The sequence below is a fragment of the Vulpes vulpes genome, chromosome 12 (genome assembly GCF_048418805.1).
Source record: "Vulpes vulpes isolate BD-2025 chromosome 12, VulVul3, whole genome shotgun sequence".
Taxonomy (NCBI): domain Eukaryota; kingdom Metazoa; phylum Chordata; class Mammalia; order Carnivora; family Canidae; genus Vulpes; species Vulpes vulpes.
Window position 1 is genome coordinate 145985286 of NC_132791.1, and position 6000 is coordinate 145991285.

At 48.5% G+C, this 6000-nt stretch overlaps 1 protein-coding gene across 5 annotated transcripts in view; it reads right to left on the reverse strand.

The window, feature by feature from the left end:
* The window catches only part of PDE4B (phosphodiesterase 4B), a 530398-nt gene extending 528147 nt beyond the window's left edge, over window positions 1–2251 (reverse strand). The window contains exon 1 of one of the 5 annotated variants that reach the window (XM_072730657.1): window positions 2056–2251. The gene's annotated coding sequence lies outside the window, so the exon portion shown is untranslated. Of the gene's footprint in view, window positions 1–979; window positions 1179–1529; window positions 1838–2055 lie in introns of those variants that run through there. The other 4 variants (XM_072730658.1, XM_072730662.1, XM_072730661.1 and 1 more) reach the window with 4 other exon arrangements.
* Between the last annotated feature and the right edge of the window lie 3749 nt (window positions 2252–6000).

Sequence of the window (6000 nt, forward strand, 5' to 3'; positions counted from 1 at the left end):
CGATGCAATTAAGAACTATTCCTCTGTGCTCTCTCTCTTCTTTATACTTGTTTTATTTTTTTTTTTAAGATTTTATTGATTTATTCATGAGAGACACACACAGAGAGGCAGAGACACAGGCAGAGAGAGAAGCAGGTTCCCTGCAGGGAGCCCCATGTGGACTCGATCCTGGGACTCCAGGATCAGGCCCTGAGCCCAAAGCAGAGCTTAACCGCGGAGCAAGGCGTCCCTCTACTTGCTTTAAAGCTATTGACTACGGTCGGTTTGTATTTTGCTTGAAGTTAAGGCACATGGGAGGGGGTGGTCTGTGAAAGGGGGAAGGAAGAGATTCCTGGAAGAGGAGGGATAGCAGGGAGGAAAGGGAGAAGAACCCTACACACACACACACACACACACACGCGCGCGCACACACACGCACGCACGCACACACACTTGTAGCTCAGGAAGGGCCAGGCCCTGAACACATCCCAGCACCCCTCCCCACACCTGAGACAGGGCTTCCCAAAAGTTGCCGGCCGAGCCCCCCTTCTGCCGCGGCTCCGCGGCGCCGCACTGGGTGCCCCCGCGCCCGGGTGCCCGGGACCGTCCTGGGGCCGCAGCCGCGGCAAACTCCCGGGACTTGGGCTCCCTCCCTCGCGCGCCGCCCGCGGTCCCTCCCGCCCGGCCCCGCGAGCGCCTCGGCCTCCTGCAGCTCCCCGAGCTCTCCCCCGCCCAGGGGTTCGCCCCGAGGTTCACGGGCGGAGGCAGAAGCAGGCAAGGAGGGAGCGGGGCGCGAAGGCCGGTCGGCGGGGTCGGCGGGGTCGGCGGGGTTCCCACGGGAGGTCCCAACGGCCGCCCTGGCGCGGCCCCACGCCCTCGCGGCCCCCGCCCCCCGCCCCCCGCCAGCCCACAGCGCCCCACACTCCCCATCCCGGCCTCGCGGTGTGATGAAGTAAGAGAAGGAGGAAAATGAAGCCGCAGCCTCCCGGGCAGCCCTTACCGCGGAAGCCGCCCTCCTCCTGCCCGAGGCGCCGCTGGTGCAGCGCGGCGGCTCCGCCCGGCTCGGCTCGTCGGTGCAGCGCTCCGCGGGCGCGGGCGCGGGAGCCGGCGGGAGACGCTCGCGTGCAGCCGGGCGGGCGACGAGGAGCCCGCAGCCGCCGAGGCGGGGCCGGGAGCCCCGGAAAGGGGCGCACGAGCCGGGGGCGGCTGCGGGGCGCGCGCGCGGACCGGAGGGCAGCCCGGCGGTGCAGACGGCCGCCAAGCGCCCCAGCTCCGGTGTCCTCCGCTGCCCCCCTCCACCCCCCCTTCTCTGTCCCCCCACTCCCCCCTCCCCGGGAGGCAGCTCGCCCGTGGCACTTGCTCTGCCGCGCTGCGCTCTTCCGCCCGGTGCGGGGAATCAACAATGTGATCGTTTTTGCAGGGACGAGATGCTAGGTACTAGGTTGTAACTGCTGAGGCCACCACCTGTCAATTCTGGGAGCGAGGCACACCGTCCCCGGGGGCTGGCCTCTCCCAGATTCCCTTCCCGTGCCTTTCCCTCCTCCACCTACCTCGCCGACCGCCCGCAGTACTCTGCTGCACGACACTAAGGGAGTTTTGCAAAATAACCCTCGCCTCCCCCAGGAGCTCACGGCATCTCCCTTCCCACCAGAGCTGAAGGATTACGCACAACCCTGCGTGCCTATCCGAAGCCCGCTGCCGAAGATCCCGGTTTGAACCCCGCACTCGCCGCCCCCCCGCCCCCATTCATAATCCCAGCGGCCGTCTGCCACTACACACCCTCCCCCTGCCACCCGCGCTCGCTGCGATTCGCAGTCCCTGGAACGTGTCAGTCACTCTCTCTTCATCTGCCATGAATACAGTACTAGAAGCTCCGCAGCCACGGGTTGCACAAAAGGGGATGGGGAGGGGAGCACTCAGCGCTAGTGGCGGGGGGGATGGGGAGAGCGGTAGGAAAGGGAGCAAGCGGAGCAAATTACGCTGAAGGAGCCGGTACGAGGGTGAGACCCCGCTGCTCTCCTGTCGCACGAAGATGCTCCAGAGTGGATAAGCACGGTGCCCACTGGGTCCGCTCACATCCAAGGAGGCGCTCCGCCAAGATACCCTAGGAGCGGGTCCTAGCAACACGCACCCCGTAACCTGAAGGCCCCCAGCTTGAAGAGCACAGCTGGGTGGGAGCCTGCCACTTGAGGCGGAGGGAGCAGGAGGTAGGGGGAGCCAGATGGGGGAAGACACAGGTCTCCTTTTCCCCAGTTGTCCAGCTCTTCCAGTCAGAGGAAGAGAGAAGAGAGCTGGCAAGGAAAAGCGAGATGCAGTAACTTTGCATATGAAACTATTACAACTAGCAAGAAACCGCAAAGACTTTAATGGATAAAATTGGCTTATTTTTCAATTTATTCCAATAAACATTATGGCACACATTATGGTTACGCGCTGAGCACAATACACTGTGTCAGATGCTGACATACAGACATGATCAGGGGTACCGACCCTGCACCCAGGAAGCTCTCTGCCTCGTGGGAGAAGCTATTATGGAAGCCCAAAACGGACAAGTATCACATATGACACACAGAAGCACATACTAATTATACTAGTGGAAGCATTTTTCTCTAGTTGGAAGGGGAAATGGGTCAGCGAATTTGAGCAAATAGGACCTTGTCAAAGAAGTGACAGTAACCTTCTGTTGCTCACTCATTAACCCAATCACCTTCACATACCCACACAATGAAAGTCATACCTGAAAGCTTTTCAGTGTAGGGACTTAATGGACTCCTGCCCAGTACTCTTTCCCCTTGGTGGTTTTGGAGGAAACATTTTCAAATACTAGCGCTTGGAGTGTAGAGCACCCAGTTCTCCACAGCTGAAATGCTGCCTTCTTGGGCCTTTTGCTTTATGTTCTATGCCATCTACTTATCTATTAGCTTGAAATTGAGCCCAAAGCCAAAATTAATAATAGTGAGGCAATGAGCATGTGGAGGAAAGCCAATAAATCCTGCAATACAGTCATGATTCTGTCACAGTCTTTGTCTCAAAAATGATGACAAAACAACCACTTTTTCCTGAACTACAGTGAGGATTAATTAGTCAGACTTATTAAATAGAAACAGCCCATTGCCCAAATAGAATGTGAGATAGGAACCTAAATTGTGATTCAACCTGGGAAAAGAAGAATCAGTTTGAGTGACATGCTCCCCCTGTGAATATTAGAACTTTTAAAGGTATTAGTGATTACTAAAGCACTCAAGGTTACTACATCATCTTCAGAAAAATGTGTCCAAAGGGTTCTGGTTGCAAACAAGGATTAAATGGACTCCTGTATGAAGATGATGTCATCTATTTAAACATTCTTCCCACTTCTCCATAGGAAATATCTAAACTAACAAAGACAATGGGAAAAAATGTTAAATGCCATTTTAAGCAAAAATTTTACTGACAAATTCCAAACTACTAGTAAAAGTTGCCTAAAAGCAGCTGCATTTGGGCAGAAGTGATACAGAAAAGGTCCAGGAAGAGTCAAAGAGAACCAGCAGTAAGGACTTCAGAAAGTACCAGCAAAAATGCATTTCCTGAAAGTAAAGGGCTTACCTTAAATTGCAAAAGCAGCTGTGTCTCTCCAAAAAAATGGAGCAAGAGTCGAACAGGTGAGGCAGAAGAGGCATACAGAAATGGGGAGAAGAGGCACAGAGAGTTTCCAGGGAACCCACTAGCATCAGGCAGCAAAACTATAATCCTTGAGAATAAGGTAATCACTATGAGATGTAGAAGACCTATTCCTTGTCTTTAAGAACTGGGGAACATAGATCTGTTGGCAGACGATCTCTTGAACTAAATTTACTTCAGAGACTTAGAGGGAGTGAGTCTACAGAAAAGCCATAATTACTGGAAGCAGACTGTTTCTGCAGCAGCAATAAAAGTGAATCTGTAATCTATTGCTGCATGACAAACCACCAAAAACAATGGTTTAGGAGCTACCAATTATTTGCCTACAGTTGAATGAAGTGATAAATTGGGATGGGCTCAACTAGGGCGGCTTATTTCTGCTTCACCTGGTGTATCACTCAGTAGGTCTCACTTGCGTATTTGGGCCTCGGAAGGGAGGCCTGGGGCTAGCTCAGGCTTTTTCATGTGGAGTTGGAATAGTTCCCAGCAGCAAGAGAGAGGGCAGGCTCCAATATTCGTGCTCCTTTGAAGTTTCTGCCTGCACCATGTTTCCAAATGCCCCATTGGCTAAAGTAAGTCATATAGCTAAGTCTAGAGTCAATGTAAGGGGTGGGGGCCACATAAGGGCATGGGTAGGCGGAGGTGTCCAATGTTGTGGGTCATTAGTATATAACAATCTGCCACAGAAAGTAAGCTTTTTGATTGAGAGAATAGGAAAGCTATCTTGAAGCCTCCAATTCAGGAGTTTTCTACAAAAGACCATTTAGGAGTGAGTGGTGATAAAGAAGAAACTGGCACAAAAAGGATACAAAGATACTATTAGAAAGATTCTGAAAAGGAGCCTCAAAATTACCAAAAGATATGGAAAAAAAAAGTTACCACAGAGCCAATGAAAATTGTGACTATATGTAGTGTTTCTTCAATGTCTGTGCTCTTCTTCATTAAGCTATATTGACTCCCTAAATGAAATATATTTCCCATTATGTTAATGAAGCAATATAATTTATTATGCAATGTGACAACACACAAATGAAGAAACTCAAGAAAGAGGTGAGGTTGAAATGAGCTGAAACAAATCAGATACGAAGAAGAAAAAAGGACCAAACCATCACAGAAATAAAGACGATATTGGAAGAAACACGGAGGGGAATAAGCACTGTGGATGAGTTAAGAGACGGCAAAGATGTATATAAGAAGAATAGTCAAAATTAAATGAAAATAAAGAGAAATATATTTTTAAGCATTGTATGAAAATGCAAACAATAGATGAAATATGATGCAGAGCCAACATACCTATAATTGGAGTCTCTGAAGAAGAAAACGTTAGCAGTGGGATAGAACAAATTCTTTCAAACAAAATTATAAAAGAACTTTCCTGAAATTAATACAGAAGTCTTGAATCTCCATATTGAAAGTAAACACCATGTGCTAAAGAAAATTGATTCATAATGATTAAGCAAAGACATTTGCTAACAAGTTATTAAAATTTAAATATAAAGAAAGAATCTTTGAAGAAGAAAAGCAAAAAGATCAAATCTTGTATCAGGAAAAATGAGTCAACCTCACTTCAGTCTCCTCCAAAGCAACATTAATGGGGAAAAACATGAGATTTTCAAGGAAAGAAAGTATGATCTAAGTATTTTATATCCAGCCAAGTTCTTCATCAAGTATGAAGACCATATGTTTAAAACATTAAAAATCAAAGACTTTTCTTTCTGAGCAATCTTAAATGTGAGGAAGCTCTCTTAAAAAGACTCATGGTGAACAATGAATACACTTGTATTCTAAAGTTTAGACTATTAAAAAATGTATTTATATTATAGACTTTGAAACCATATAGACACAAATATTCAGAAGGAAAAGGAAAAAGATAGTATTAATTGGAGCAAGCTCACTGACTCATCTATAACTGCTGAGGTTGAAAATGTCATTTAAAGCTGACATATAAGTTGTACACTAAAAGTGCATAACAGCACAAAGATAAACACTAGAAATTTGAATTAATTAATTAATTAATTAATTTAAAGATTTTTATTTATTTATTCACAAGAGACACACAGAGAAAAGGAGAGACACAGGCAGAGGGAGAAACAGGCTCCATGAAGAGAGCCCGATGCGAGACTCAATCCCCGGTCTCCAAGTTCACACCCTGGGCTGAAGGCAGATGCTTAACCGCTGAGCCATACAGTCATCCTTAGAAAATTTAATTTTTTTTAAACATTTTTTTAAATTTTTTTTTTATTTATTTATGATAGTCACAGAGAGAGAGAGAGAGAGGCAGAGACACAGGCAGAGGGAGAAGCAGGCTCCATGCACCGAGAGCCCGATGTGGGATTCGATCCCGGGTCTCCAGGATCGCGC